This window comes from Nannospalax galili, unplaced genomic scaffold (assembly GCF_000622305.1).
Source record: "Nannospalax galili isolate Female #2095 unplaced genomic scaffold, S.galili_v1.0 scaffold114, whole genome shotgun sequence".
In the NCBI taxonomy this organism is placed as follows: Eukaryota; Metazoa; Chordata; class Mammalia; order Rodentia; family Spalacidae; genus Nannospalax; species Nannospalax galili.
The window spans coordinates 725,738-746,045 of record NW_008336930.1 but is presented as its reverse complement, the minus strand read 5'-3'; the positions used below and the strand labels follow the sequence as shown (position 1 = coordinate 746,045).

General features: G+C 38.2%; 1 protein-coding gene across 8 annotated transcripts in view; it reads right to left on the bottom strand.

Annotated features, from left to right (window-relative positions):
- The window catches only part of Cntn3 (contactin 3), a 471,390-nt gene that overhangs the window by 446,970 nt on the left and 4,112 nt on the right, over nucleotides 1–20,308 (bottom strand). The gene's annotated exons all lie outside the window — the stretch shown is intronic.

The window sequence follows — 20,308 nt, the reverse complement described above, 5'->3', positions numbered from 1 at the left end:
AAAAAACTCATACACATAAAAAAAATGAATACATAAAACGAAGGCAGCTCATTGGGGATACGACCCCAGAGAGGATAGAGAGAAATAAGAAAAAGAAAAGGTACAACACAAGACAGGAATGCACATCCAAGAGCATTTCAGACAAAATCAAGTGTATTCCAGACAGCACGGCTATAAAGAACAGGGGTATTCTGGGTAACTCATTAATTGTCCCAGAGTCTCTAGACAAGATACAGGTCATGGAGACTGGATGTATGATGTTCATTTGAGGGGTAAATCTATCATTTTCAGTGCTTACAAATATTTATTTGATCCTAAGAACATATCAAGATGCAATTCCCATGTCAATAAAAGATAAAATGAATTTGTAATGTTCAGATGTCACCAACCAAGAGATGCCCAGCATTTTAGAAAACTGTGTCAAACTTGGTAAATGAACTTTTAGTGGGAATCTGATCAACAACTTGACACAGGGGTGTTGGTTTGTATCTGCAGCTATCATATACATTCTAGGGGTGCTATAAATATATGTATGTATATATATTCTCACTTTAAATGACAAATGAGAGGAAAAATGACTCAAATTTCAGTTGACTGCTGTCTTACTCTTTGAAATCGAAGCTTAATTACTACAAGTATATGCAAAGCAGTGGGATTCCAACTGTTGCTTCTGGTACAGTATAACCAACCATTGACAGAGTAAAGCAACGGATTAATTTATACTGCAAACTAATTTATTCCTATTTCTGTTTTTATGTTGTTTAGCATTTTGTATTTGCTGCTACAAAAATTTTAAAAAGTAAAAATCACATACCTTCTTTTTATTCATGTAAGGCTCTCTCCCCACACACAAACACACATATGCATGCATGTGTGGTGTGTTATAATAATCTGTTAAATATATGTGGTTTGAGGGTCCCTGATTCTAAGGGCAATGGGCAATGGGAAATATAATACTGTTACTATATGGAAGGCCTTGCATGCCAGGTTGGTTTGTTTTGGTTTTTTTCCTTTCCTCATGTTTCCCTGAAAGCAGCAGGGAGCTATTACAGTTTTACAATAAGTAAACAGTGTGAAGACAGCTGTGTTCTAAGATAATTCATAGGGACAACCTAGCACCTAGGGTAATAGGAGGAAAGGAGATACCATAGTTGGCACCAGCCGTGGTCACTGTAATGTGATAATAAACGCTGGCAAGCCAGGTCTCAGGATCAGTACAAAGACTTCACCATGAAAAGTGACTAGGATTTGGAGGTGAGGAAAGAATCAGTGGTACTCCAAATTTCTTTTTTTGCCTGATGGAGATGGATGGTCCTGAGACAAAAAAAAAGGTGTCCAGTAAGCCATGATTGGGAAGAAATATGAGTTGAGATACAAACATACTGAAGTTCAGCTCAATAGAAAAATAATAGGATACAAAGCCCTGCATGGTGGCACATAACTTTAATCCCTGCACTCTGGAAGCAGAGGCAGAGATCTGTGAGCACAAGGTCAGCCTGGTCTACATAGTGAGTTCCAGGCCAGCTGGGGCTGCAGAGAGACCCTGTCTCAAAAAAAAAAAGGAAGAAAAAAAATGTTAAGATACAGTGTTAAACTGTAGTTGGAAATGTGGGACTTGGCCCAAGGAAGCTCAAGTACAGAGAGGTAGGACTCCCTAGTGATAAAGAGAGAAAAAACAAAAGTCAGCTAGTGCTGAGCTGTGAAAGCCTCTAATCAATCAGAAGGGAAAGGAAAAAAGCAGCCAGATGGAGCAGCAGTTGGAGACAGAGAAAAGAAATCCAAAGTCCAACAGGACGAAAGTCAAAGGGGGGAAGGTGGGGGTGGAGAGCAGCAGCCCGTGCCATTAGCACTTGAAGAACAAGGGCCAAGAGCAAGCCCAGAACTTGACATTGAGAAGTTAATTGTACCCTCCAGGAATGCCACTTCTCTAGTGGGCAGATGAGAAGGCGTCAACACAGAGGAAAAGGAGTGACAGGGCAGGCATGGGCCACCTGCCCAGCTCTGTGGACTGAGGGCAGCAGGCGAGCCTGCAGGTCACCGCTTACCAATTTCAAAGAGTGGGATGGGAAACGCTGATTCACTGACCTGGGGAGAACAAATGAGTCTTAGGAACTAGGAAGAAATGGATCTCCTCGAAAGAGGAATTTTCAAACAGAAAATCAAGACACACCAACATCTGATCATTCTCACTTGAAGAAACTAACCCAAACACAACTATTTTTCTATCCTCAGATTTCAAGAAGTGGCTTGAGGTTTTTTTTTTTCTCAAATGTTAAACAAAACTAGAGCTTATGGGCCTCATTAATTGTAAATTCTCCCTACTAAATCTTATTTTTTCCAACTTATATAAAAATGTGGAATTTACTGAGTCAACTACTGCTATCCTCTGTTGCTGTATGATGCTAGCAGTTTTTGCATGTTTAGTTTGTTCCAGGCATGAATACAATCTTAAAATGAACTTATCTTGGTAAAATGTAAATGAATATGCTAATTGAGTTAATATTCTAATTTATGTATTATTGGATGTTGGATGTCGAGAGATTTTGTTTTGTTTCTGGAAGATGTCACACAAAATTGTGACTAGCAAATTAACGGAGTTTTATAGCTTGGCAAATTTGTTTTCACTTTAGAACAATTTATGACAAGGAATCTATAATGCACTGTGGCTAATTAATGACGTTTTGGTCGTTTGATATACATAATACATGACCTTTTTGACAGCTCCAGCTCAGATTCTGCTGAATCATCTCTTCAGAAGTTCAAGTCATGTTAGTGCCTAAAAGAAAAGAAACTCTATATTCTCTTCTATTTCATAAATATTTCTGGTTAAAATAGACTTGCTTATGAACTGCAAAGAATAATGGATGAACATATCACATGCAACTTTACATTTCCAAAAATATACTACTTTTCAATACCTAATGGCAACAGCAAGCCTAAGTTTTCACAAAAAGGGACACTATTTTCCTTAACCCAGAAAATGTACTATTCCTATTTTCACGGGATGATTACAACTACCAATGATCAACTATACTCGTGCTACAAATAGTGCTGTTTTTTATTCCCAAAAGAGCCATAACAGTTTGATTCCATAGATGAGGAATGCAGGGCTCACTACATTGAACTTTTCAAGACTATAGGGAATAAGGGTGTGAAACTGGAAAAACTCATCTGAGATTTGTTTTCTGGTTAGGAGCATCCTAAGAATGTTATAAATACTACCTTGCTGCTTCTATTACTATAACAGCAGCTAAGAATAAGCCCTTTCCAAAAGTGAGAGATAGCTGACTAACTTGGAAATTATAATGGAAAAAATTATCAAATATATATCTCCACTCTAATCACCCTCCCACCTGATAGCCATGCTACAGTGGACTAAATGAGAACAAAATAGTTTAAAACTCACTCTGGAGGTAGGTTAAAAGATGCTGCACTGAATGAAGCTTGTAGGGGATATGAAAGAGAGAGGAACATGGAAGAGGAGAGATGACACTACAAAGGAGCATTTTATTCCACTAGATCATACCCCGGGGTAGATGGTAGGGTGAATAGGTACATATCATGTAGCCTGCTATACAATTTCCAGTGGATACTCTATGACCAGAAGATAGAGCTATTTGCTACATCTCTTTCACTATTAAATACATAGTACTTTGGTTTAGTATTCAAAATTCTACTTCTTATTTCAGAAAACAGTAGCAAACAAAACACGCACAATGAATCACCAAATTAAATAACAACTCTGATTTGGTTAATTTTCTCTTGTTGTGATAATACATCATGACCAACTGATAGAAGGAAGAGTTTATTTGGCTTACAGTTACAGAAGGATAAGAGGCCATTATGGCAGGGATGCCTGAGGCAGAAGCAGCTGGAGCAGGAGGCTGAGTATTCACATCTTCAAGCATGCTCAGGAAGCAAAGAGAGCAAACTGGAAGCAGGGAAACACTAAGAACTCTCAAAGCCCACTGGCAGGGATGCACTTCCTCCAGCAAGGCCACACTTCCTAAAGGGTCCATGACCACCCCAAGCCCCCAGCAGTACTACCAACTTGTCAAGCACTCAAATACTTGAGCTCATGGGGGGCAGTTCTCAAACCACATAAATTCCCAAGAAGCTCACAAGCACATTAATGAATGTAAAATCAAAGAATGCACACGTTTGAGCACCAGAGGTCTTTCCAGACAGAAATGATACATTTCTGTCATTAAAGGATATTTCTATCAAGAAGCAGAAATGCAAGTTCTTCAACACAGCATCTATGGATGCACAAGGACCTGGAGGAATCCCTGTACATTTGAGGAAAGTATAAACAATGGGGCTCTGAAATATGATCATATTCTTATATTCCTAATTACAATGACAAGACAAGGAAGGAGTCAAAACACACCATTCATTCCTTTTATTTAAAACAAAGGTAGGTGCTCAACATAGTGAAAACAGGGGATGGGGGTATGAGAATGTAGCTCCATAGCCGGATGCCACATGCTGAACATAAACAAAGCCCTAGCCCTAGGTTTCATCCCTTGCACTAGGAAAACTGGGAACACCTAGGCACAGTGGTGATCCCAGCACTTGAGAGGCAGAGGCAGGACAGTCTAAAAGTTTAAGGTCATCTTTGGCTATATCATGGGTTCAAGGTCAGCCTAGGTTGCAAAAGACCTTGTGTCTGACAAATAAAAGAGATGGGGGGGGGAAGAGAAGAGAAAACCTCATACTCTAAGCAAAACTCTTCTAGAGATCATTTATCAGCTTTCTCTACATATAATATATATATATCATATATATATATGATTTTTTTAGTGAATGAAGAGTAACTCAAGACTTTGTCCCTCCTAGTTACTGAGCTGTGGCTTTGTGAAATGGAATTTATAATTACTAAAAAGAAAAGAGCCCCAAATCCCACAACTCCTTTCACTTAATTATTCATGATATTGATCAGTGCGTTTATTTTAAAAAACAGATGAAGTTAGAGCAATACTCACAAAGAAGGAAACTTCCTGCTAACCGTTCACTGAAAACTGTGGAGTTTCTTTCTCGGGGATTCATACTTGGCATATGCAAAATGTATTACTATTATTATTATCATTATCATCATTGTATGTGCATGAGTGTTTTACTCATATGTATGTAAAGTGCACCTGTGTTGTGCAATGCTCACGGAGATCAGAAGAGACATCAGATTCCCAGGAACTGGAGTTATAGTTAGCCATCACGTGGGTGTTGGGAACCAAACCCCAATTCTCTGCAAGAGCAGCCAGTGCTTTTAAAGGCTGAGCGAGATAGCCCCACATAAATAAATTTTAAAGTCAATCAACCATCATCATAATAATGTTGAAAACCAGCTTACAATATTAAAAGCCATCTCTTCAGGTCACACTTTTTATCCTAATTCATCAAGATTAATTTCAGCTTATTGTTCTTGATCATAAAAATTAAATAACTTCTGCAATACTAAAAATAAATGGGGCAATGCTGAAGAAAATCAGATGAGTAAGCATTTTGGAGATTAGAAACTACCTCAGGTTTTACAAGCCATATTCACTTGCATTAACTCACATGATAGCAGATTTAGCTGAATAGATACACTAGCACCCATATCAATTAAAGGTATTTTGGAGTCCTCAAGAAACTTATGTAGGTTTGAGTAGTTTCCTCAAAGTGGGATAATGTAGAAGTGAAAGTCAACAATTCCTTTAGCCTTGCTGGTGTTCTGCAGGAGGTAGAACCCACTATCTTGCACTATCTTCTAGACTGCCCTGGTGGCATGACTTAGATAACAAGATGTGTTAGAGGTGACAAATGGAAAACCCAAGCTTAAGAGATCTTACAGCCTCCACATCTACTGTCTTGGAATTTAAGAGAAAGGAAAGCAAACCAGGATTATTAGAGGACAGAAAGTGAGAGACAGCAATTCAGCAAGGTCCAGGCTATTCTGACCACCCGGCTAACCTACCAAACTTATTCCCCCCTCTAAAGACTTGCTGTATACTTTGGGTCTCATACTGTAGTTGTACTGGCCAGCCTCCCATGTCACTGGCTCTGCTTTCTCACTGACTGCCTTTGTCTGGGAATTTTCAATGAGCTAGTATTAAAGAACCCTGTTCAAATTCCTAACCGACACACAATGCAAATAATAAATAAATGTTGTAAATTACTAAGTTTGGGAACAATCTGATACATAGTAATAGATAACTGATAAATTTATAGTTGAACTATATAATGTGATTTATTTTTGAATTTTTTTTTTTTAAGTGTAAGAGTGCATTGCCTGAATGCAAAAGCACCTGTGTCATGCAATGCCTGAAGAGGTCAGAAGAGAGTGATGGATGGACAGTTGTTAGCTGCCATGTGGGTGCTGGGAATTGAACCTGGGTTCCTGACTGAGAGATTTCCAGACAGAGTGTTTTCTGCATAGATGAGCTTCCATTCCAGGTCCTTGTTTCCACTGCAGGCATTTCTAAACCATGGACTAAACAACAGAAACATGTTGAAAATGCTTTACTTTCTAACTGTTCTCAAGGACACAATGTTCTTGATATGATTAATTGTTGTCTAGTCTCCTTTCTCCCTGTCACAAAGGTACAGGTAGAGGGGGAACTGGGGGGAGGACAGCCAGCCTAGGCCCCCAGGGGATTCTCGAAGACACTTTAGATAAGCATGCTGAGTCTGGGATGAGGGGGACTCATCTTCTTCTCAACAATTGCCAACATCATATGGCAATGTAGCATTATTACTCACATTACAGCAACACATTTTAATTCTATAAAAGAATAAAAATACTTCTTAATGGAAATGTCTTGCATAAACCAATAAGATAAAATCACTATGATATCTACCATTTAATGTAAACTTAAGAGTGATTATTTATACAAGAAATATGTATAGAATGCCTACTAAATGTAGTGTGCCCAGAGAAATGTTATGGTTTAGAAAAAGCACATACCCAAACATAGTATAGCTGCTATTATAATAGGGTTTAAAAATAAAGACAAATATTTCTAAAATCTAGAACCATTGAAGTAATATAGCAAGCACTTTAAGAAAAGGTGGTTACATTGCCCATTTGTCAGGAGTATCCTGACAACAAAGTAGTTAGCAGAGAATAGTTAGTAGTTATGAAATAGTACTAAAACCTCTAAGCTATCCACAAAGCTCTTAGAATCTGACCTAGAACAGACCATGGGTGGTTGGTGGGTTATTTGTGAATTAATCTAATTTGTTGTTAGTGTGTATATGTATATGAGAGTGAAAGAGAAGGAGGAGGGAGGGAGAAGGGGAGGGGGGAAGGGAGGGAGAAGGGGAGGGGGGAAGGGAGGGAGAGGGAGAGGGACTGAGAATGAGAATGTGGAAGACAGGAGACAATTTTCAGGAACTGATCCCCTCCTCCTACCATTAGACCATTGGTTCCAGGGATAAAACTCAGGTGGTCAGTCTTGAGCAACGACTGCTTTTCCCTGCTGAGGCATCTTGCTAGCCCTTGCTCTCTATTTCTGTGAGCCTTTTCCAGTCCAGGCACAACAGTAAAGACAGGCTTCTTCCTTGTATACTGTTCAGTCTAGGAAACAGACACGTAGAAAGAATAAAGAATGATAAAGAAAAGTAGAGCAAGGGGCTGGAGAGATGATTCAGCTGTTAAGAGCACTGGCTGCTCTTGCAGAGGACCTGGGTTCAGTTCCTAACAAGCATATGGCAGCTAACAACCATCTGCAACTCTAGTTCCAGGAGAATCCAATGTCCTCTTTTAACCTCTGCAGGCATTCCATGACACGGCTGCACTTGTATACATGCAGACAACATACTCATACACATAGACTAAAAATGAAAAAATAAAATATTTTTATTTTTATTATTCATGTTGAATTTTTGAAAATTTTATTGAATTTTTGTGTATTTCATACAGAGCATCTTGATAAATCTTAATCATCTTTATACCCCCTTCCCCACATTCACTATCCCATAGCCCCCCACAGAAATTCACACATTCTGTCATTTGTCTTAAGGCCTACTGTGTCAAATTAGTGTCCCCAGACATCCCTCAGTGTTAGTTCATCTACTGAGGTCTAGTCAGCCTATCTAGAGTCTCTCGATTTAGGAAGATCAAATATCCTAGTCACCACTCATCAAAGAAACTTCTTTTGCACCAGATGGAGACTGTTACAGAGTACCGCAACTAGTCACACACAGACATTGTCTGTGAAGTGCCCAAGTCTAAGTGGCACATCTACAATGCAGCCTCTACACTGTAGGCTCACGAAACATAGAACAAGGGGTAAAGAAGACAATAATGAGTATCTCCATTCTCATTAATGAAGCTCCCTCATGCAACAGAGGGCCAGGAACACAAAAGGTCACAAAAGGCCAAAGCGTACAAACTAAGAGTCTGCAGAATAAAATATTTTTTTAAAAATGGGAATTAAGGGCTCCGCTGTAGTTCTGTAGTAGAGCACTTGCCTCCCATGGATGATGCCCTAAGGTCTATCATCAGTATTGTCAGGAGAAAAAAGTGAATCAGAGGAAGGAGAGATTAGATGGGAAGCTTGAAAAATAATTAAGAGAAATGATGATGGTGGTGTAAACGAAGTTGTTCAAATAAAAGCTAGACAAAACCTAGACTGTTTCAGGAGTTCTTTCACATGTAGGAAAAAAAAATCCCGTATGCTCGTTCCATATGGCCTTTAAAATAACAGAAGTCAAGAAGAAACCACAAGGTCATGCTTTGCATGATTGGTTCCATGCAGGTCTCGTCATTTGAATCCAGCAGGATGGAGGTAGAGGTGCAATTATTTTAAAAAGTAACTTCAACAGAAATGTTGATAAGGTCAGTTTTAGACACATTAAAGTTGAAAGGTAATAAAACACTCTAGCCTGTGACTAGAGAAAATGACATTCATGTCTTGCTCATTTTGATGGCCAACAAAGATTGATGGAGAGCTCTGCTCTTAGCCCTCAGGCCCGGGCTCAAACAAGTTCCATGTTAGTATGTCCTTCTCCATCCACAGCAGCAGATGACACAACAAGCCAAGCACCGGCCCCAAGAACCCCCAAGAAGAAGTGGCTAGATATGGAATGCTCGCAATCCATTGGCCAAAGCAAGTCCATCTGACCAAGTATCTACATCAACAGGGCAGGAGAATCATATTCTCTCAGTGTTCCTAAACAGTAATCACACAAACAAGTGAATAAATAGACCTTTGGATAAAGCCAATTTTAGCTTAAGAGAGCTGAGACAGAAATTAGGTAAAAGATAGGTGCAAATGTGACGGAAGTAAAGAAAACCATTAAAAAGATTAAGAGTCCATTTTATTTAAGGATACCCCTAGTAGGTCCACCATAGTCTAGGGCATGTTCCACACCCAGAAGTTTTGGCAACAAATATTGGAGTGGGAGAAGAACATGAAGTTGAGTGGGAAGGGGGGTAGGGATTTATGTGGGAGGAGTTAGGAGAGGAAGGAATATGATCAAATCACACTATATGAAGTTCTAAAAGAATAATAATATTTTTCAAGGTAACAAAGATTCCAGGCATAAATTTAAGACATAAAGGAAAGCAGACACTAGGGTTATGGCTCAGTGCATAAAGTGCCTGGTGTGCAAGCATGAGGACTTGAGTTCCGATCCCCAGCACTTACATAAAAAGCAAGGCAGCAGCATGCAAATGTAACCCTAGCACTATGCAGTGGAATAGTGAATCCTAGGGGTCCCGCTGGCATCCTGTCTAGCCAAAATAGGGAGCTCCAGGCTCAGTGAGAGGACATGTCTCAAAAAATAAGTTGGAGAGCAACAGAGGAAGATCGTCTGGCTTCAACCTCTGATCTCCACATGCATGCACACATGCAAGCACACAATCATACCTACATGCAAACATGCACACACAGAACACCAAGAAATGAAAGAAAGGAAGGAAAAGTTGCTGGTGGATAATAGTATTTTCTTAGTTTAGGTGTTTGCCTCTTTGCAGATGCAAAGGAAAAAGGAGAGTGAAAAATGAATAATTCATACTCAGGATCAAAGTGAACTAAGCAAAGAGTCTCTGCACATACCTAAAAGGAGAAAAGGGGGGAAAGCCTTGGAGAGAAGGTCATAAAGTGAATGAGGAATCTTAAGGAGATCCTGAAAAGTAAATTATTTCAGTCATATACATGAAACCCAGTAAATACAGAGAAAATGGGATCCAACTAAGGGTCTGAGATCAACAGTAGAGTTCACACACTATCATTACAGATGAGAAACCAGTAGCTGCCATCTATAGTTATGTAATTTTTTAAGTAGAAGTTGTTCTGGAATTGGGTAACATTGATTACATTTCTGGTTAGGTCACTAACCAGCTATTTGAGTTGGGTCATTCTATGAGCCATGTTAGACTGACTGTTAAAATGCAGTCCAAGGTAGTTTGCACTGAAAAAAATTCTTGAACAAAAATTAAATTCTACTTACACAGAGGTTTCCCTTACATCCATTTCTGCATTCCCGGGTCTACTCCTTTATATTCATGGTCAAACTGTGGCCTAGGAACTACTTCCATGCTCTAAGATGATCTGAGCAACAAATCTTCTGCCTGTATTCAAGGTTTTCCATTATTGAAACTTATGATTTATAAAATATCCCCTTAAGCACACTCTCTACTACACATATGAGAATGATGTCCTGAGTTAAGAACAAACCACCCAAATTTTCCCATCAGAAAGCCTGTGCCCTGACTTCCAGTTCTGTACACACTGAGAATTCGGCTCAATCTCAGATTCATCTGAAGCCTTCTCATATCTTTCTAGTTGATAAGCTCTTTCCTTCTTCACTAAGCATTATCTCCTGTTAATCTATAACATAGGCCTAGCAGGCAAATCAATGAATAGAACAACAATATAATCTAATACAGATACACATCAACAAGCAGCACTTATTAGGTTTTATCCATAGCCTGGCTTATTCTGTATATTCCTTACAGAAAATTTATAAAGCAGAAACAAGTAACCCAATCTTACAGATGAAGAAAAGGTCCTAGAGAAGTCAATTCATTTGTCTACAGTCTTATATCATTAAGTGGTAGACACAATTCACCTGTATTAAGCAGAATATACAATACTACTCAGCAAAACATCCTGCATTAGGTACAAAAATTGGGATTAGTGTTCTCTGAGAACTTTCAATGTACCATCTTTCTCTGTGTATAATTGTGTTTTGTATAGGTCTCTTTCACTAAGGAATTGATTCGAGAATTATAATTCATTCAAGGACAACAAAGTGACATTTTGTATTTCTCATCTCTAATTTGAAAGGCATCTAAAATCTACAGGGCATTTATAGCGCCTAATGGATAGGAGATTTAGTGGCAATGGCAGATTGCCTCATTGTCCCAAATTCTTCACTCCTTCCTATATTGCCTCCTTGGCCATGGGTCTTGTAGTTTCTCCCACTAAACAGAGAATAGTTTTGCACCCTTCAGAATGACAAAAAAGTGATGTTATTCCAGAGACAAAATCTTGAGAGAATCTATGTGTTTACACTTGTCTATTTGCAACTTTGCAACTGTGAGATGAGAATTTTCATCAGAAAACCTCTCCCTATTTGTGACCCTGAGAGAGGTGAAAACAACTGAGCCAGACACAGATGCAGCTGGAGCCAAACAGCCCAGCCCATCCTGGACCTTGCTGACTCATGAAAACATGAGCAAACCTGAGTTCAGCAGTCACTGCAATCAATAGAAAGAGAGCTGCATACATTTCTCATTTTAAGTTCCTAATATTTTTGGTTATTTTTTCTACATAGAATTATAGTGGCAACAACTAATTCATATAGGTAGAGTGTAGCCTTCATTCCCCAGACTTATCTATGAAATGTATACCATTGTTCATTCTATAATCCATTCAATTTTGCAATCAGTCTGTAAGACATATTTCACAATGTACCAGAAGCTTTAGTGTCTAGGAGGAGGGCATGGTGGCACCTACCTATAATCTCAGCTACACAGGAGGTAGAAGAATCAGGAGGATTCTGAGTCTAAGGTTAGCCCAACCAACACAGTGACGCTGGATTTAAATGAAAAGGCAAAGCTGTTATGCACTGATAATAGTTTACATTGGCCTTTTGCATTTCTGCAATAAGATGTAAAGACTATAAAATCAAGACTTCCAGCCTGCTGATTTGATGAGAGTTCAGGAATCTAGTAATAATGGTAGAATCTAATTGCTGATATGTTTTGTCTCCCAACAAAATTCATGCTGAAGCTCAGTTCCTCACTGCACCAGTCCTGGGAGTGGGTTACAATAGAAATATACCTAATAGGTGGATGGAGTCTTCATAGAAGGAAAAGTGTCTTTAGCCCTAAACTAATTCCTCCTCTTTGGGGACTTAACTAGATACACAAGAGCATAGGTTACCATAAAGCAAGCCAGCCTGCCTCTATCTCTTTCACACTATGTGTTTGTTCCATATCCTGCCATGAGTTGGAGCAGCATGAGCCCCTTAACAGATGTGGCTGCCTGAAATTCCTAGCCTCCCTGGGTGCGAGACAAAGAAAACCTTTGTCTTATAGATCTTCCAGTCTTAGATACAGACTAAGACAGAGTAGATGAGTGTACTGTTTGTACATGTGGCTAAGAGTATACTTTGCATGTACAATACTAAGAGGTGTAGTTCTTAGAAGACTACATTATTGTTTACGACTCTTCATTTATCCTATTCCACCTTCATTGACTGTGAGAAAAACGTGTCTGAGTCAATGTTGAGAATGAAGAGCATTTTAAAAATAAATGTCCATAAGAAGTATAAGGAACTAAAAGTATAACAAGCACAAGGAAATGCTGAAACTTACAGTATTTGCAATAGAAGATGCCTACAGGGCATCCAAGGACTAGCACAGATATTCAGAGTTGTCCAAATTAAGGCATCCCTGGTCATTGTGCCCATGAATCAGTCAGTCAGTAACAATGGGTCACCACCCAGGGAGACATAACCCTGGCTGAGACAGTTCCTTAAGGCAAAAGAAAATGCACAGTGAGCATCAGGTCTGTGAGTAATAGACTGATGATATTCTAAGCACAGTGGGGATTGCTGTGTTGGTCTTAAATTTAGTGGTCCTGGCTGGAAGAAGGCAGCATCCACTACATAAATGTTACTTCAACCTGCGTTTCAGAATAAGAAGACATATAGATCAGGTAGCCAGACCATCCACAGCATAGAGGAAAGTCTTGCCCACCTACAAGTATCCACTTCTGTGGGAAACTGATGAGCCATGTTTGCTGGTAGAAGGCAGTCTTTGGATGATGTGTTATCAAAACAAATGCTATGAATTTATAAAACCACAAAAAGTGATAAAATGTCAAACAATTTCAAACTTAGTTACACTCATAAAAACCATTATCTTGTAATAGGATTGAAATGGAAGACAGAAATAAATGAAAAGATATCCCATACTCATGAATCATAGAAATATTAAATATGAAATTACTAAAATACCTACACTATGCAAAGAATTCAATATATTCAACACAATCTCTATCAGTACTGAAAAATGACATTTTTCATAAAAGTTTAGATCATAAAATTCATAGAAAAATCACAAAAGAAACCAAACAACTAAAGCGATCTTAAACACAAAGAGCAAAGCTTAAGTTATTAGACTACTTGACTTTAAAACATATTACAAATCTATAGGAATTATACTGCCATGGTACTGGCATAAAGAAAAATTGTACAGATGAAAGGCATAGAAATAATTGAAGCATTTAGAAGCACTTGAGTTTCAACAAAGGTTTTAAGAATACACAACATGTAAAGGACAGTCTATAAATTATTTGCGACAACTGGATAGCCACACAGAGAATCAGGAAATCAGGCCCTTATCTTGCATAATTATATTACATAATAATAAACTGAAAATGAACTGAAGACTTAAATGTAAGATCTGAAGAGATAAAACATATACACGAAACTTAGGAGGAAAGCTCAAAGGCCTTGGACTGCATGATGATTTTCCTTTTAGATAGGACTCCAAAAGGACAGCCAATTAAAATGGATTACATCAAAGTAAAAAGTTTCTGTACAGTCATAAAACATTCAAGACAGAGAACTGACAGTGTACAAAGAGGGAATAATATTCTGAAATTTTATTCATGCTAAGGGTTAACATAGAAAACTGAGAAATTAAGCACTCAACAGCAAGAAAACAAGTTGAATAAAAATGGGCAAAGCCTCTGAATAGACAGGTATTTCTCAAAAGAATACAAATAGCCAATGGGTGTATAAAAATGTGCTCAGCATGAATATATCATGCCTTTGCCAATTAGAGCACCACCTCTTGCCTGTCATAATGGTTGTAATGAAAGGTCTAGTGATAACAGGTGCTAGTGGGGATAGAGAGAAAAGAGATCCTTTCCACACCACTGTGGGAAATGTAATTAATACAGATATTGTGGAAAATGTATGGAGGTTCCTCAAAAAACACAATTCTGACAATTAATATGCATGTGATATATATGTGCATAGATACAAATATGTGAAATGTACCTATGTGTGCGTACGTCTGAAAGGAAGTCAGTATGTTGAGGAAATATCTGCACTCTCATATTAATTGTGGCATAATTCAAAATAGCCAAGGCATGTGTCAACCTAAATATCTCTTAGTGGATGAATGGATAAAGAACATGTGATACTCATACACACAGAAAGAGAAAGAAAGAGGCGGGGGAGAAGAGTCAGTCTTAAAAGAATTGTGTCAACTTCAAGAGCATGGGTGAACTCAGAGAATATTAAGTTAGGTGAGAAATTCAAAAACCACAAGTTTAATTATAAGTGGAATTAATGATAAACTCACAGTGTGGTCACAACTGATGGGCAGAGTTGGAGAAGGCTTTGGTCAAAAAAACCCAAATTTCATTCAAACAGGAGAAATGACCTTCAACAATCTGTTGTACACTGACTTTTTAAAATAAATGTTTAAAATATTTTTTATTTTATGTGTGAGTGTATCATATGCATGTATGTCATACAATGTCCACAGAGGTGAGAAGAGAGCATCAAAATCCCCTGGGAGTGGAGTTAAGGATGGTTGTTAGTCACCATGTGGGTGCTGGGAATCAAACCCAGGTCCTCTGCAAGAGCAGGCAGTGCTCTTAACCACTGAGCCATCTCTCAAGCCCCCGCTATGATGACTTTTAAATAACAATCTAATGTCTACTTGAAAATTACTAAGGGCAGTTTTCACCACAAAAAGTATGTGTAATATCATGTTAATTGGTTTAATTTAGCCATTATAACTTGTGCATATTCCAGGACAACAAGCTCTTGATAAATATACACAACTTTGTTTTGGTAAAAATCATTTAAATGGTATTAAAAAAAAAAAAAAAAAAACCTCTTAAATAATGTGCTTGTATGCTACTGCTGCCTAAACTACCCCAAAACCTAATAGCTTAAGTAAACATAATTCATTTTCTGATGGTTATAGAAGCAACCTGAGCTGAGCCGAGCAGTTCGCTTTCTGGCTCTGCCCATTTCTTAGGCTATGGGAGTCACCTGGCAGCTCAGCTGAGATGGATGGCTCACTCTACGGACTATTCATTTTGACTCTTTACCATCTGTAGAAAGAGTACAATATTCAAATAGGCTTATCTAGGATTATTTACAGGGTAACTCAGAGTAGGAAATATACATGAACAGAAACTGCCTGATCCCTTAGGACTAATGCTAAGAACCTACACTATCTCTTTTCTCTTTCTGAATGACCTAAACTCCATGGTTTGTAATTAAAGGCAATTCTAAAAGCAAAAAGCTAAGGAATGTACCACTGTGCAGTCTTTACAGTATACCACCAAATTGATATGTTTCCTCATTTTCCAAATGAATGCTTTTTTAAAGATGGAACTTAAAATTTCCCCTTCCATTCTGGCTCACCCCAAATGCTATATAAACAAATATATGCAATATTTTCAATTGAGAGGCAACTGAAAGAATTTACCCACTAGGGGTCAGTACAGAAGAACTGATTTACACTAGTAAGTAAGGATGCTAAGAAATGGAAAGGATGACACTAACTATTTTAAATATCACTGGGGTGTCTGGATCCTGGAGCAATCCAAACTACCTCCCCAACACTTGATTCTAATCTCTTCTGCTTGAAAGCTTGCAAAATATCTGCACCTCTTACCTTACAAATTTTATGATTTGGAGTTAATTCTACTCCATTCTAATCTCTGTCTCATACATTGTATGTGTGTGTATATAAATGTATATGGACACTTACGAGTATGTATATGTGAAAAAGTTGTCAGAAAGTCAAAGTTAGGTAGACAGATAAAAAGACAAGGAAGTAATCATATTATAAGAATGGAAGAATAAAAAGTCAAAACTCAGGAGGTAAACCCTATTAAGTAATTTCTATAAAAAATGATAAAAGGTATTTTCCAAGAAAATCATACTAAAACATATTGCAACAACCATGACACTGTTAAATTAAAAAATAAGGCTGATATTCTTAAATTTTCCATCACATGGAAATACGCACTCCTCTTGTATCTTCACATAATATATGATTACTTTCATAATATAACAAAAGCCACAACTTTTGTTATATATATTGGGGATGTTCTTTTCAAAACAAGTACTGTCATTAAACACTGTGAAAACTACTGAATGGAAGAAAATACTGCTTAATATCAGTACAATCATCTATTAAATTAATACTAAATATAAACCTTTACATCACACATGAGAATTTTTTTATTTAATGGAATGAGCAAAAATGTTTAGTGTACAGGCTCAAGTTTCAAAACCACACAGCTATGCACAAAGCTCTTTGTTTAACTTGACTTAAAAGGAAATCCTAGCAAGACTTTACTGAGCCCAGCAGAGAAAAATGGCTTAAATTGTCTAAAATATACAAATGTATGAGTTTCTGTAGGCAGAGAGGCTAAGACTGGGTGAGGGAGGGACATACTGCTCATGCAAACCTGACTCTGGTACAAATATGCCTTATCTGTATTCCAGAGCCCTAGAATAGTCACCAGAATTAGGCACGATGATGGGTAATCAGCCTCTCTCTGCTGCTTTACATTCAGGGAAAGGGCCAGGCCAAGTGAGTAACACACATCAGATGAGATCACTAGCTATATTGTTCGGGTTGATTTTAATTGCCTGAAAAGTGTCATTATCATCTTTTGCAATATGCTGTTATTTTAAAGAGAGACTATTTCCCTGTAAGAAATAAAAATGGACTTCAATCCTATATGACCATGCAAGGGAGGATTCAGTCTGACTCTTGATGTGCTAGTGTAAAAACCCTAACCATGTCTGATCACATGAGAAACTATTATCTGCAGAGCTTTCCAAATGTAGTCTAGGCAATCAACCCATAATCCCACTCTGATGACCCCAGGGAACCACCCAAATGCCACGTTCATGTTAATAAAACCCTTGTGATTTTCATTTTGACAGCCACTCCCACATACAGGCAGCTTCAAGGTGAAGGGATTCATGATATTTAAGAAAAAATATTTCCATGGAGGATACATATGGAAATAGAGTATTTCAACCAAGACATTTGCAAAAATATATGCCAATGTCTACTAACCTGGAAATGTTATCTCATGGTATATTTGTTCTTTAAATAAAAATCATAGATACAAGAATCTCTACATGAGACATAACTGCATAAAGCTATGCATATTCTCATGAGACCAGGCTTTTGAAAGGATGAAAACTGAATAATGTCTCTAGTCTAGCTAATAGCCATGCACTCTTGTCAATTCCTGGCTCTGATACTGCACTGCATCTAGATACAATGTCACCATGGGGGAATCTGACTGAAAGACACACAGAACTCTTTGTTCTATTTCTGCCATTTCCTAATTCTATAATTATTTTTGAATAAAGAAAGTTAAAATGCAGATGAACTAGCCTTACCCCAGAGATGATTTAGTAACTCTTATTAGTACTAAGGAATTTCTATTGGGTTCATAAGAACACAAACATATTTCTATAGAAAGAAAACAAGTTAAAAGCTGGGGAGATGGATCAATGAGTGACATGCTAGCTGTGTAAGCAGGAGGCGGACCTAAGTTCAGATACTCAGCACCCACATAAAAGCCAGCCAAAGGGGGATGTGTCTAGAACTCCAGTAGGGCCCTAGACAAAGAAAGGAAGATATGTGGAGCATGCTGTTCAGCCCAGCTGGTCTTCCAAATCTGTGAGCTAAAGGTAGAGTGAGAGACCCTATCTCAAAAAGTACTTTTACCTTGAAGTTCCTGTGTGGACAGCAATTGAGGAAAACATTTAATGCTGACCTCCAGTCTCCACATGCACATGCATACACATACCCACACAAAGACATGCAAACACACACACACACACACACACACACACACACACACACAAAGACCCTGGGAAATTAGAAGAGAAACAAGGTATTTCAACATGAAATTTCAGAGATGCCTACACTTTGATGTGTGATTGATGAAGCAGCTAATGCCCATAACGTTTTCACTCATTTCAAAGTAATTATTTACAGCTTAGGAAGATGTGCTTTTGATTTTTTATGATGCAGTTTTTTACTTGTTTACTGCACATGTTAATGTTTTACTAAAATAAAATGATGAATTCTGAGAATCTCAAATAACCTCATCTACTAAAATTAGATTATTATTATTATTATTATTGTATTAAGAACAACCACCAAGGACTCATAACCTATAGCTAAAGAAATTCTAATTGTCACAGAATTTTCTAAATTCTGATAATATCACTTTTCATTTATGATCTTTCACTCATAAACTGCACAAGAAAAGTCTTACAAATATCCACTTGAAATGACTTGAAGCCCCAATATAACTACACCAGGACTTCTTGCCAATAAAAGAGATTAGACTTTCATTACACAAATATTTAGCAAATTTTTAATATGGATGTCATTCCAGAGTATTAAAAAAGCAGATATTAAACAATTTTTGCAATATTAAATTCTAATCCATTCTTCTTAAAATTAAGACACTTATAAAATGGCTAAGCACAGAAGACTCAGCAGATATGGTGGGTAGCAAGTCTCCTAGAGTAATGGATGGGTCACTAACCATAGTAGAGCTGGAAGGCAAAAGCTTTGCTGCAGAAGAAACAGTGAACTGAGGGTGAGGGTGAGCTGAGTTCGGAAGAAAAGTACATTAGAGTAGAAGATGCATATTGTAGTCACATGAACACAAACCCACGGGGCTAAAGTTTTTAAGGAAGTTTAAAAAGACCCCTACAGTTGCAAGGCTATGTTTGAGGGTAGAGGTAGCCGGAAGAAGTCACACGAAGACAGGCTGAATCAGTAGCATTTTCTTCATCTGAGAGTGTGGTAGTGAATGACCCACGTGCTTCCACTCATGGCTTCACACATCTCCATGGATCAGATAAACCGGGGCAAAAATTAGTGGAGAAGATCACTTCTTAATCATATGGATTTTTGTGCCAACAAGTAAAGTATTCAGAATCTGGCCTAAAACAAGAGAACCTGAAAATACAAAATCCTGTGTTTTTAATCTCCTGATGGTTTTGAGGGCAAAGAGAGCCAATGGAATCACAGGCCACTAAGTCCACCAGACCATATAACTACAATGAGAGGCAAGGAGAGAAGGGATCACCCAAGATGAGGGGAAAAATGAACTCCACTTCAGACAGGATGACCTAGAAATAGCTGAGATCCAAGAGACCTAAGGTGGTGGCAATGGGACACAAAGATCTGGGGCAGACTTCTGCTGAAGGTGGAGACTTCTGCCAAATGTGGACCTTTGGCAAAGATCTTTAGTCATGCAGGTTCTATGGGCACAGGCTGCAAACTCAGCAACCCCAAATCTTAGTACACATGAGTTCTGTAAACAGAGGAATACTGAAATAGGAAATAAAACAGCTGCAGCACCCACTCGCAAGGTGCTCACAGGAGAGCACATGGGGAATCAGGCAAGGAAACGGACAGCTCCACATGGTGAGAAGAGCTATGAGGAAAAAGACCACAAAATGCCTAGAGATGATTAGAGAGCCCTCTGTGAGTCCATGACATTGGAACTCTGACCCAAGGGCTGAGCAGCAATCAAAGCTGTATGTGTGTGTATGTGATTGTGTATGAAAGTTATGGGATGAGGGCAAGGAAGGGCTACCCTGAACTAGCACAGAATCAACCCTAAGGTAAGAAAGAAACAAAACTGAACTCAACATCACACATGATGTTCTTGCTCCCAAAGTATATGAGTGTTGAAGGTACAGATACTGCTTGAGCTTCGGACTGCTTTGAAGATAATATTTAGTATTTTCTATTTTATTCTAAGTATATCAGGAAGTCATT